The 14,661-nt window shown below is 36.2% G+C and overlaps 1 protein-coding gene across 1 annotated transcript in view; it reads left to right on the plus strand.

The window, feature by feature from the left end:
- MACROD2 (mono-ADP ribosylhydrolase 2) overlaps positions 1-14,661 on the plus strand; it is a 2,068,729-nt gene that overhangs the window by 1,042,199 nt on the left and 1,011,869 nt on the right. The window lies entirely within an intron of this gene.

Here is a 14,661-nt window from a genome sequence, read left to right on the forward strand (position 1 = left end):
AGTCAACACCTTAGAAAGAAAAATAAGTAGGTTTAATGTTTTATTAGTCTAAAGTAAATTCTGTGTTTCAAGTTTTAAATTCTAAAATTCATACACATTTGGATTCAATAAAAAATGGATTGTGGTTGGCTACTTTGTTGTAACAGATTTTTGTTACATTTGGTTTCATTTCTCTATTATGATTCTCTTCCACTTGTTACCTAGGTGTTGCTTTTCTTCTGTTTTTTAAAAATTTTTGTCAGGGCGGTGGTATTTTGTAACTCAAAAGAAAATCATGGAAGTTTACTCAAAAAGCATGATTTAACAAGCAAAATAAACCTTTCTTTATAAATTTGTATATCTTAAATTATTAACAAAAGCATCTCAATATGTCCATATATAAGTAAAATGAAATGTAATGAGTCTTTTGAGGAATAATTTTGTGCTTTGTTAAATAGACAGTTTTCTCTATAATTATTCATTTATTTACAAATAATCATAAATGTGACTGTTTTGATAGTTCATTGGAAGAAAATCTGTGGTATCTTTGCTGAAGCCTAGGATTAGCCTGATTTTTAAAAACAATTCATATTAGAGTAATGCTTAATACTGTATGTTTGATATTTGAAAGGCAGATAGGATAATTCATTTTCTACCAAATTATCTCTGTAGAGGAGGTCTATCTATCATTGATGATGGCAGAAACAGGAATATTTCACCTGTGGGTGATCACAATGAATAAGACACTTCCTAAAAATTTGTATAGGCAGTAATACTCTTGTTTATTTGTTTGTTTGTTTTCTGACTATAGATTAGCATCTTGGCCTTTTTCCCGAGTATAGACTTGGGGAGAAATGGTCTCTTTAAGGCAGAAAAATATGCAGGTTATTGTCCCATTACTTCTCCTTTCTATTAATTGATTCCTCAGTCTGGCAGATTTAGCAAGCTTCCTGGTATTTGAGGTTGGCCATCCTACTACATGGTCTGGAGTCTAGGAGATATACATGTCATTTTACCTGGATGCTTTATTCAAAAATCACATCCCCTAAAGCAAGGAACATAGAGGAAAGAATAAACAAATGGGACCTCATCAAAATAAAAAGCTTCTACAGGGCTAAAGAAAACAGCATTAAAATACAAAGAGAACTAACAGTATGGGAAAACATATTTGCCAATGATACCTCAGACAAGGGCCTGATATCCAAAATATATAAAGAACTCACATGACTCCACTCCAAGAAGACAAACAACCCAATTAAGAAATGGGCAAAGGACTTGAACAGACACTTCTCCAAGGAAGACATACAGAGGGCCCAGAGACATATGAAAGGATGCTCAGCATCACTAGCCATCAGAGAGATGCAAATTAAAACCACAATGAGGTACCATCTCACACCAGTCAGAGTGGCCAACATAAACAAATCCACAAACAAATGTTGGAGAGGATGCGGAGAAAAGGGAACCCTAGTACATTGTCGGTGGGAATGCAGACTGGTGCAGCCACTGTGGAAAACAGTATGGAATTTCCTCAGAAAACTAAAAATGGGACTGCCCTTTGACCCAGCAATTCCGCTGCTGGGATTATACCCTAAGAACCCTGAAACACCAATCCAAAAGAACCTGTGCACCCCAATGTTCATAGCAGCAGAATTTACAATAGCCAAGTACTGGAAGCAACCTAAGTGCCCATCAGCAAATGAGTGGATCAAAAACTTATGGTACATTTACACAATAGAATTCAACACAGCAGAGAGAAAGAAGGAGCTTATACCCTTTGCAACAGCATGGATGGAACTGGAGAGCATTATGCTAAGTGAAATAAGCCAGGCAGTGAGGGACAAATACCATATGATCTCACCTTTAACTGGAACATAATCAACACAAGAAAAAAGCAAACAAAATATAATCAGAGACATTGAAATTAAGAACATTGTAACAATAGCCACAGGGGAGTGGGGAGGGGATAGTGGGGAGAGGATAGTGGGGAGAGGGGTCTATAGGAGCTACTATAAAGGACACAAGGACAAAATCAAGGGGGAGCATAGAGGTGGGAGAGGGAGGTGAGACTGGCTGGGGTGGGGTGGAGGGAAGGGGAGAAAATGCAGACAATTGTAACTGAATAAAAATAAATTAATTAATTAAAAAATAAATTAAAAAAAGAAAAAGAAAAGAAAAAAATCAAACATTTATGCTTTAAGATTGAATAGTCCATTTTGGAATCTGTAAAAGAATAAATCAAACAATATAACACATGAAGTGTTAATAAAGATAAACTGAAAGTTATCTATACTTAAGGATGCTCATAAGAAAATATGTCTCTACTACCAAAGTTATAACAAAATAAATTTAAAATGATCCTACACCTCAACCATTCCCACTACCAGAAACACACAGTTTTAAAATTTTATGGCCTGCTGATTATAAGTTAAGGTAATCTGTTAAAATAAAAAAAATGTATTAATTTTTTGTAAATTCAGACTTGGACAATTATTTCAGATTTTTAATCCTCCCAACACACAAACATGAACACATGGGTACCATAACTATTATTCTCAATAGTTTGCAACCTGGAGAAAATGCTTTACAGAAGTCACTTCAGGATGATGGAAGACAAGAAAGAAACACAGTTTTTGTATTTTTCAATAGCAACACTTTACATTATACTTAAGTCTCTTACACTCTGAAGTTAGCTCTGGATTTGTTAAGCTCATTTAGCTGGGCTGAAGAGAGGATCTTAGCACTAGTTTCACATAAAATGTTTTCACAGGAAATAATGCTTTAAATAGCAATTTGATTAATAGAAGTAGACTCCAAAAGACAGGAAAATGTTTATCCCCCCTCCAAGAGTTAATGTTTAGATGCCTCATTAAAAGAGATATTTTCTATATAAATTTGTTTTCTGTCCAATTCAATTTCATAGATAAAAATGATTTGGTTTTAGAGATTGATGCAGAAAATATTACCAGGAAAATAATGAAAAATGGCATGTCCAGAGCTTGTAGTACATGGAAATACTATTTGTATCTTTGTTTTACTATGAAAAATACAGTGAGGCACCAAAATCCAATGTATTCAAGTGAATGAAATTTATTTCAATTTTGTGTATTTATTGATCTCAAACATTCACATGAAATGTGAGTACATTCAGTACAAACATGCACCACATCTTCCCTTAAGAATCTTGTCATGTATCAGGAGACAAGTGATATGAATGCATAGAAAGTCAAATAACAATAGGACGTTAAGTAAGTAAGTAACAAGCTCTGGCTGGGTGCTCATGGGTTAGGGAGTCAAAACTATAAGCCAAGGTTGTGGGTTCAATCCCTGGTGAGGAAAAGCAATCAATATAAAAAAGTAAGTAAAGTTGAGTTGGTCTTTGATGATGGTGAGGAGGTGGAAAGATTTCTTTAAAATAGGGAATAAAAATATAAAATTACTTGATGTATAGAGTATGGATAGATATTTATAAAGCAAGTGTAGTAAAATATTGTCAACTCCACAATGGTTTGTATAAAATTCTTTCACTCTTTTTTATGTATTTGAAAATTTTTATAATAATGATAAAAGTCCAGAGTGTACAAGGCGAGAAGTAGTAAACTGCTCCAAATGGCATTTAATTTCCATGCAGATGTAATGAAAAATAAAGTGTGTAAAGTAAGTTCTGTGGTTCTTTCCATGACTTGATCAAAAGACTGAAGAACTTAATGTTAGAAAATAAATTATATTTTTCATCCTTCAGAAAATAACAGAATTTTCAACTAAAATTGGCTTAAACATAATACATGTTGTCATTGTACAGAACAAGAAAGCCAAAGCTAGGACAGACTTCAAGGTTGATCAGTTTCTCCATAATTCTCTGAGAGGCACATACTCCTCCTCTGCCACCTAGAGCCTCATCTTCAACATAAGGCTTGCTCCCATCCGCTCACAAGATGCTGCCAGCAATCTGGTCCCTACCCCCAGTTACTCCAAGTAAGCTGCTCCTTGTGTATTTTGTCCTAATGTCCTGCTCAGCTCTGAATCCAACTCCGTCAAGAGGGTGAGTGGATAGAGGCCCATGACTGGCTTAGAATCATCATGAAAAGTGGAATAGTTCTAGGTCAGTAACACTGTATACCACAGGGTAGTGAGGAGACAAATAAATCCTCCCAGAGGCCTAAAGAATATTGGAGGGAGAACACATTTGCTTATAAAAGCATAGTGCTGTGACCACCAGGTACTTTTAGGAAAATTTTGTGTACATAACATATGTTTATAAAATAGGGCTATCTTTATGAAATGTTTTTTCCAAGATTATAAAAACAATACATGTTCAATATGAAAACTATAAAAGAGCTACAGAATGTAACAATTATTTATAATTTTACCACTTAGTAATAATTATGATTAATATTTGGGCATGTCCTTTAAACACTTATTTTATGTGTGTGTTTGTACACAAATATATTTTATACTTGCTATGGCATGAACTATATACTTCTGTGTGCCATTTGCCTTCCCCAACCTTATATCATTAACATTTCTCAATATCTTTAAGATTTCTTTATTAATTTTATCTTAATGGCTATATAAGATTCTATTACATGAAAGTACATGTTTATGTATAGTGTGGTATATTCCTGTGCTATAGAATGTTTAAATTGAATCAACTTTTGCTTTGTTACTAAACACTGTAGTAACTATCTTTATAATAAATCATTGTCAGAGCCCCTGATTATTTCCTTAGAGAAGATTTTTATCTAGATTATGTGACTATTTTTGATTCTCAATACATATTGTTATATTAAGCTTGCTCTGTTTATACCTTTACTCATGTGGTTATTCCACTGGTTCTAAGTATTACTGTCATTAATATAACTATTATTTAGAAACTTCGTTTTGGCAATAGTAGCATGAGATCTCGCTTTTCAGTTCCAAGGGTCTCTTTAAGAGGTATAGCTACAGATGTTCACATAACTTACATTGTTTCATTACCATCTTGCTTCATTACTTCCTTCTTCCTAGCATTTTTACACTAAAAATATAAAGTGAATCATTTACCTTTTTTTTTCTTACTTTCTGTATCTACTCTTTTTTATTTCTTGATGTAATATCTATGCAGGCTTTTGGATTTAAGCACATGAACTTTTATACAGAGACTCCACATAAGATATGCAATAAGTGAATAAATGAAAGAGTGGATGAATGAATGAATGAGAATGCAATATCTGGTAGCTCAGGATAAAACTTACCGTGGCCTTATTAAGTCCATAAAATTTGCAAATTGCTTCATTAAAAAAACCTTTATAGGTTTTGGCATTTTAATGATGTTTACAGTGTTTTAGAAGAGACAAAAGATTTCAGTCTAGTGGCAGCTTGCCAGAACAGGGAGCGAATGCGCATACAATTGCACCATTAAGTTATTAAAGGTAGTAAGACATTTACATGAAACAGACCTTGAATTGTTTCAAACTCTGTTTAGTTGAAAAGGTTAACAACAGACAAATCACATTCTTTAACTCCCTTTTTCTTTTAATTTACCCTCTTGACCACATTATTTTCGTGTTAAGTAAACAAGAGTTATAAATTTTCTTTTTAAGTTAATAGAATAAGCTTAATGTCCACAGGTAAAAGAATTTATGATTAAAGTTCACAGCATTAGAGAGAACAGATCAGTATATCCAAGTGTGAGGGAGTTGGGGAAAAATTTGTTTCATTTCTAGAACCATAATTTTTGCTCCAGTATCTAACACTGTAGGAGATAATTTATGTGTAAGCATCTTGAACGTGTAAAGCACTATATAAATGTAAAGGATTAGCATTAGTAGTGTGGTAAATCACATTTCTGAAGGTTGGTATAGGCCATTTATATTTTTAAGTAGATAAATAGAAGAAAAATATGTTTATTCTTCAAGAATGGCTGATTTCTTCTTCTAGAGTCGTTGAAACACTTTCTTGGTTTGATTTAACTAATCCCTACACCATCTTGGTGAGGGAGACTGACTGGATGCTCACATTGCATTTGTATAGGTCGTGCCTACATGAAGTTTCAGATATATAGATGTCATTTCTCATGGGTATGACTGACTAGTCTTCCTCTTAATTATTCCTTTGATCACCGAATTTCAGATAGACACACTAGAGGGACCCTAGCAGGGCTCCTGCTGCAGAAGTGGCTCTTACCAAGGCATTTGAGAGTGCTGACAAGGCCTGGGAAGACTTTCCCGAGGCTTTCAGAGGTGGGTGGGGACAAAACAGTTCTCCAGAAAATCAGAGGCCTCAATGAGGGGGAAGGGCACCTGCAAAACTGACAACCATTTTTCCCAACTTTCACCTAGTGTTTATATGTTTTAGTTTTATGTGAGAAAACTAATTATGTAACTTTCCAGTATTGTCCATAAAAAGTGAACTTGGGGAGTTTATCAGGTCCAAGAGAATTGTAAGAGAAGGATCAATCCAATGACTTGAGCAGAAAAGAGGCAGAGGACTTGGAGTCTGCCAGTTGGAAAAAAGTCAAAGCAACTGAAGAGTCCTGGAAAATAATAGCAGCTGCCTTGAAGTCTGCCTTCTGTTTTGTGTTTCTGCTTCTTGTGATGTTTGCAGATCTCTTCTTGGCTTTCCAAGGGACCCTGTCTCCGAACCACGGAAGAGACATTACTGATTTTCCTTTCAATGTCTGCACAGGGTAGGGGAATGAATGGGAGTTTTTGTTATGTTAATATCAGGCACATACAGAAACTCAGGCATAGAAAGATGGACTGCTCCAGATGACAGACATAATAGTATGATTTCTCCTATTTCATTGTTTTTTTCTACACAATGTTTTAATTGATTAAATGTATTCGAGAGATGTGAAAAATCTACTTTTGAAAAATGTCAGTGCTTTCCAAGCTATACCTGTTTTCCCTTAATGTTTTTAGACATTATCAATCCCTGCTGGGAGCAGCTGTGGCTTCTTGTGTTACAAATTAGTAACTGCTCTGAACTCCTTTCCCTCTTCTGCTCTGAGTGAGGCCTGGCTATCTCCTAAGAATCTTCTCTCTTTGCAACCTTCTCCACTGGGTCTGTTTTCCTCCCCTATGCTCTGTGCCACAGGCTCTGGGAAAGAAGGAAGGTGACTACTTTGTTCCTAAAAAACACTTTCAGACCATTGGTTCTCCTCTTCTGAAACAAGAAGTCAGCTTGTTGGAAGCACATGCTTATGTGTCCTCAGAATATACCATCTAAACTAACCTGTTTTTTCCCCTCATTCCTTCCTCTTAGCTACAGGAATCTGTAACATTGTTTTTCTTTTTTCCATGACTACTATTTCATTTCCTGGTGCTTTCAACAAGAATTGAATGAAGGTTCTTGGCTGGCCCATCCATCACCTGAGCCCCTAAGTTCCTCGACAGTCTCTTCTTCAGTTGCCTTCTGCTCTGCCTATCTTCAGTCACTCACTACATGACTACACTCCTCTGGGTCCTACAATTGCAGTAACTGCTCCACAATATCAGTTTCAAGCATCCCACTCTTTGATTACCACTCTCTGTCTTTGCAGCTCATTCTTGAATCCAACAAACCGTTAACCCACATGGCTCTCTAACACTTTTCACCACTCATCTCCTCTCCATGTTCACACTTCCTAAGCATGGATGGAGCTCACAAGCCATCATGATGATCTCTCCAGAGTGCACACTCTCAAGTCCCTTGACTTCTTCTATCAACATCACCTAGAGAAAAAATCATCACCGGTCAAGTCCTACTTCCTACCTACTCTCCATCTGTTCCCAGGCAGCTGAACCCACTGGGAAAGGTGCAAAGCCATTCTCTCTGGTCTCAAGTGGGCTGTCCGACTGCTGAAGAGTCTCTCCATGTTTCTTCGGTTATTATCCTGTCACCAAGACAACCACTCTACACCTTCCTCAAACATTAAACTCAACCCCAATTTACTTATTCTCAACTATTCCCTGAGAAAATAAAAGCCATCACGAGAGAACTTCATCTTTAAACTACTATATCTACCTATCTACCTTCATCTTTACCCATACTTACTCCCTGGATCCCTGTCTCTCTCTCACTCCATGAGTTTGCTTCTGCCTCACCCATTTTGTCTTTTCTCCTGACTCTAATATCTCCCATCTTAAAATGAAATGAAATAAAACAAAACAAACAAACCAAAAAGATCTTTTACTCCCATTCCTCATGTTTAGCCACAGCTCCAAGCCTTTAGAGCAAAATTTCTTGCAAGGCCTGTCTCTATTATCTCTCCACTTGTTCACAATCATTCTTTCTGGAACTCAGTAGTCCACTGCAAAATACACTTGTTAGGTCAGCAGTGAGTTTCATCTTGATAAATCTCATGGGCAGTTCTCTGACCTTGTCTTAGTGCACATTTCAGCAGCATTTGACGTAATGGTCATCTTCCCTTTTGAAACACCTTGTTCCCTTGGCTTTGGGCATCCTTTACTCTTATTTTATTTTACTTCATTAGCTACTTATCTTTGCTTGTTTCTATTAAACATTAGAGCTCTCTGGGACTGAGTTACAGGACTTTTTTTTCCTATTTCTATTTACTCCCTATGTGGTAGTAACCAGGCCCACAGCTTTCAATATGATTTATGTTCTCAGGAATCTAGCTCCTTCCTCTTCCCCATGTTCATACTCACATATATAACTGTTTATTCAGTATCTCTGCTTTGGAAATCTATTAGGCATTACAAACATAACATGTCCAAAAAGAATTATGAATTTCACCCAAAATTCACCATTTTCATATTCTTGTCTTAAAATTGGAACTCCTATCAACCTGGTTGCTCAGGTCAAAAAGCCCTGGATTCATTCTTGATCTCTCCTTTCTCTCTCCCTCTCTGCCTCCCTCCCTCCTTTCATCATTCTCTCCCCTCTTCCCCTTTCACCCTCCCTCTTGCTCTCTACATCTACTCCATCAGAAACTCTTATAGTCTTTACCTTCAGACATCTCTCCTTTTAGGTGTTTATTGTCTATCTGTTAAAAACATGTTATGTTTTGTTTTTTTACTAAATCATTGGAGTTTATATTCATACTGTTTTTATAATATGATAATTTGTGATACAAGCTGCAATTTTTATAGCAGTGGTAGGAAACTTTGTCACCATAACTTATCAATGTCAACATTATTATGATGCAATATGCATAATATGTTTTATTTACATGACAATAGTAGCTAATGATTATTAAAAATACTATATTGTGTGCCAGACAATATGCTAAGAGCTTCATACATATTATTACATTTATTCTTTACTATAATTCTGTAAAATAGATATTAATGTTTTATTTTTATAATTATTTTTTATACTTTTAAATTTTATTGTTGTTCAAGTACAGTGTTCTGCCTCCCCCCACTTCTCTCCCCCACCCCAGCCATCCCTATCTCCCTCCCCTGACTCTACCCACCCTTGGTTTTGTCCATGTGTCCCTTATAGTTGTTCCTGAAACCCTTCACCATTTTCCCCCCATTATCCCCTCCCATCTCCCCTCTGGTTACTGTCCATTTGTTCTTAATTTCAATGTTTCTGATTATATTTTATTTGCTTGTTTGTTTTGTTGATTAGGTTCCAGTTAAAGGTGAGATCATATGGTATTTGTCTTTCACCACCTGGCTTATTTTACTTAGCATAAAGCTCTCCAGTTCTATCCATGCTGTTGCAAAGGGTAGGAGCTCTGTCGGGGGGCTTTAACGCAGGGCGGTTCCCAACAGAGCTCCTTCTTTCTTTCTTCTGTGTAGTATTCCATTGTGTAAATGTATCATAGTTTTTTGATCCACTCATTTACTGATGGGCACTTAGGTTGCTTCCAGCACTTGGCTATTGTAAATTGTGCTGCTATGAACATTGGGATGCATAGGTTCTTTTGGATTGGTGTATCAGGGTTCTTAAGATATAATCCTAGTAGTGGGATTGCTGGATCAAAAGGCAGTTCCATTTTTAGTTTTCTGAGGAAATTCCGTACTGTTTTCTACAGTGGCCTCACCAGTCTGCAATCCTACCAACAGTGCACTAGGGTTCCTTTTTCTCCACAGCCTCTCCAACACTTGTTTGTTGCTGTGTTTATGATGGCCATTCTCACTGGTGTGAAGTGGTATCTCACTGTGGTTTTAATTTGCATCTCTCTGATGGCTAGTGATGCTGAGCATCTTTTCATATGTCTCTGGACCCTCTGTATGTCCTCCTTGGAGAAGTGTCTGTTCAAGTCCTTTGCCCATTTTTTAATTGGGTTGTTTGTCTTCCTGGAGTGGAGTTGTGTGAGTTCTTTATATATTTTGGAGATTAGGCCCTTGTCTGAGGTATCATTGGCAAATGTGTTTCCCATACTGTTGGTTCTCTTTTCATTTTAATGCTGTTTTCTTTAGCTGTGCAGAAGCTTTTTATTTTGATGAGGTTCCATTTGTTTATTCTTTCCTTTATGTCCCTTGTTCTAGGGGATGTATCTGTGAAAATATTACTGCATGGAATATCTGAGATTTCCCTGCCTATGTTCTCCTGAAGGCCTTTTATGGTATCATGACTTATATTTAAGTCTTTTATCCACCTTGAATTTATTTTTGTGTATGGTGTAAGCTGGTGATTGAGTTTCATTTTTTTGCATGTAGCTGTCCAGCTCTCCCAACACCACTTGTTGAAGAGGCTATTTTTATGCTTCTGCTGCCTTTGTCAAATATTAATTGACTGTAGAGACTTGGGTTTATTTCTGGGCTCTCGATTCTGTTCCATTGGTCCATGTATCTCTTCTTATGTTAATACTAGGGTGTTTTGGTTACAATGGCTGTGCAATACAGTTTGATATCAGGTATTGTGATCCCTCCTGCTTTGTTCTTCTTTCTCAAAATTACAGCAGCTATTCAGGGTTGTTTATGGTTCCATATAAATTTCTGAAATGTTTGTTCTATATCTGTGAAATATGCCATTGGTACTTTAATAGGTATTGCACTGAATCTATAAATTGCTTTGGGTTGTATGGACATTTTGATGATGTTAATAATTACAGTCCATGAACACAGTATATGCTTCCATTTGTTTGTGTCTTCCTTAATTTCTTTCTTCAGTGTTGTATAGTTTTCTGAGTGCAGGTCTTTTACCTCCTTGGTTAGGTTTATTCCTAGGTATCTTATTTTTCTTGTTGCTATATCAAATGAGATTTTTGTCCTGATTTCTGCTTCTGATTTTTCATTGTTGGTCTATAAGAATACCTTTGATTTCTGAATATTGACTTTGTATCTTGTTGTTTTGCCAAATTCATTTATTGGGTTGAGCAGTTTTTTGGTGGAATCTATAGGATTTTCTATGTACACTATCATGTCATCTGCAAACAATAACAATTTTTTTTTCTCTTTTCCAATTTGGATGCCTTTTACTTCTTTTTCTTGTCTTATTGTGGTGGCTAGGACTTCCAATACTATGTTGAATAGAAGAGGTGGAAGTGGACAACCTTTCTTAATCTTGATCTTAGTGAGAAAGTTTTGTTTGGTTAAAAACATGTTTTTTAAAAATAAAATTTTGTGACACATAAAAATTATATGAAATACAAATTCAGAGTTCATAAAGTCGTATTGTAACACAGTCAAGTGTTTACAAATATTTTGTAAAAAAATGAGCTATTGTCTCATTTCAGTGGCTCAGTTGAGTAGTTGTAACAAAGATTTTTATGGCCCACGAAGCTGAAAATATTTACCTCTGGTCATTTACAGAAAAAAAAATTGCTGACCTCTGCCCTAGAAAACTTTCTTTTACTGCAGTTGAGGCCTCAATTTCTTTTTCCAACTAGTTCCAATATAAATCTCAAAATAAGTTGTAATAGCTCTAAATCACATGACTATGTTTGAACCAACCCCTGATCAAAGGGTTAGACCACAAGCAGTTGGACAGGCCTGGGTCACATGCCTATCCCTGAAGCTGGGAAATGGGGAAGGCTTAATTCCTTCTGAATCATATGGAGTGAATGTGGAAGGGAGCAGTTTCCTAAAGAAAATTGAGATGCTATAACCACAACAAGGGTGAATAGTAACTTTGGTAGGAAAAACAGACAGTTGACTTCTACATAGATCTTTTTGCTCTTTTAAATATGGTATATCCCCAAATCCTCCTATGGTTTAGTCCGCCTGTGAATTATAGCTTTTTGTTAAGAAGCCACATTGAGTTTACTAGAATATAATTCCCGATACCCCGAATTATCTGTGTTTTAGACAGGATCTGTGTTTTATTTTTAATCCATGAACCCCAAACATAAAGTTAATGTTTTTTGAAGCTAATCATGCTACAGTGGGACATAGTCCAGAAGGCATGGAAAAGGAGGTCATATCTGGGGCAGTGCCCTCTGAAGATTTCACAGATGCTCTTGAGCAACCTCATAGATGTTCTGGGAAGAAACTAGGCTGCTGGCACTCCTTGCACACCCAGCCTTCTTGGTGGCAACGGAGTAAGATCCTTTTGGTGTTGTGCCTCATTCCAGCTCCCTGTCATCATTGTGAGAATTAAGGACCACCCATCTCTCTCGAGTGGGAGATTATCTGCTGTAAGGCCTTCCTAATTATCAGGCAAACCATGTTCTTTCAAGACATCAGAATTTATAGAGAAGAGGGGGGAGAACTGATTTATGACCAATGTGTTATCAGTGCTCAACAAAGGGATGTCACTAAAGATCATTAAAAAACCTTTCTTATGGTCAAATTTATGTTTTAGGAAGCTTATTTATGGCAGTTTAGAGGCTCAGTGTAGTGAGAGAAAACACTGTGGACTAGCAGGAATGATAAAACTGAGTGTAGGCCTGGGTAATTTTCCTAACTCAACTCAAGTAACTTCTTAGTTTCCCATCCATAAAGTCATGGAGCAATCCTTGAATCAGTGAAATGTTTCTTCATCACAAAATCAAATTGTAGGCATCTTCAAGAGCCACACTGAAGATAAAGCTGTTTTGGAAATCATAGCAACATATCTATAACATGGAAGCTATTATTTCCTTGTTGATCTTTTCTATTCAAGAGATTAATCTGAGAATTGGACTTCAACAGTCTTGTGATTCACTCTTTACAAAGTAGCAAAGATTTAAAATTTTGAGCTGCTTTTTGCTAGCATTTTCCCCTTTGAATAACAATTCTGACATTTCTTTTATGTTCATATCCTCTCATCGAGAATTCTCCCTAATAGAGAAAATTTGCTACAATAGCAATGATATTTTTTGTGTGACTAATAAAAGCTGACTGCCAAAGGGTGACAAATAGGCTTTTACAGTTATACAACTGTTAACCATAGATGCAAAATCATGTTATATCTGATGTCCCATTCAATTGTGGCATAATCCTGAAGCTTTGTTCACCCTGAGATCTCATATTATTTGATTTTCCAGGATGCAGCCTAACTTATATAGAACCCCCAATAGGCTGTGAATATGTTTTCCTTAAAAAATTGCCATTAATTAAAAACTGTCTCCTTTTTCAAAAATGTCTTCCAGTTCTCCCAAAACACTGCTTAGTAGATTCCTGACAGAGGTCACAACCAGTGGTCCTATAGGATGAATGCTCCTTATGGGAATAGCAACTGAAGAGCTTAAGGATTAGGCTTTTGGAGAATTGCTTAATAAAAAGTTGGTGTACAAGAGATTTCATTGTCATTGTAATCTTCCATGATGCATAATGTTGTAAAAAGTGTCATCTCTCTCTTTCTCCACACACATGCACACACAGGCACATACACACAGAGGTACACATACAGTTTTATGGAAGAAAGGAAGATTAATACTTTTGGAGAGTTGTCTTGGGGTGGTGACCACACAATACAATATACAAATGCTGTATTATAGAATTGTATACCTGAAACCTATATAATTTTATTAACCAATGTCACCCAATACATTAAATACATGTAAATAAAATTTTAAAAACCCAAACAACAAAAAATAAAATAAAACATATTACATTAATTAGTAAGAGGTGCTGAGTCACAGACTTACAGGTTTATGAGCTAAATATTTTAGAGAAAGTTGCAGGAAATCAGACATCGGGGACAGTGAAACTCAGCTAAGATTTTTTAAGCTTGTGAAAGAAGATTGTCGTGATGTTCACGTGAAGAGCTCAGCTGAAAGCAAAGAAGAGTAAATTTGAATTGCAATTATACACTTGCCGATTTTGTTTCTCTGGAGACAGTATGATATATCTTTTTTAAGACCTCCCCACTCAGCAAAATTATGAAATATGCCAAGAAGAAAAAGCCTGCCTCTCTTTCTTTCAGTCATCCAGCTCTCTAAGAGGCCCTCTCCACAGAAGGCTCATGCACCCCATTCTTTGCTAGCATTTCAACAATCTTTATTAAAAATATTTTACTGTGCTTTACACCTGAAAAATATGATATTGCAAGTCAACTATAATTGAAAAATAATTTTAAAGATGTTTTAAAAGGTTACCTGTCATCACCATCATCAGGGTCTTTTACCTATTTATAAGAGACACCTTAGTACTCCACAAAAACCCAGTGGGACTTAGGTTGAAGATTGATGACAGAGGTTGAGGTTGGTAGCCTTCCATTTCTTGAATTTGTCCACATAAGCTTTTGAAAACATGCTGTCATTTACAAAGTTTCTCAGTTAAGAGATCTGGGATTCACCTTTGATGTTTTCTTTTCCTTTGTGCTTCCACCACTCATCAGCATGATATGCCATACATGCACATGCACATACATGTACAGACACAG

The sequence above is a fragment of the Desmodus rotundus genome, chromosome 6 (genome assembly GCF_022682495.2).
Source record: "Desmodus rotundus isolate HL8 chromosome 6, HLdesRot8A.1, whole genome shotgun sequence".
Lineage (NCBI taxonomy): Eukaryota > Metazoa > Chordata > Mammalia > Chiroptera > Phyllostomidae > Desmodus > Desmodus rotundus.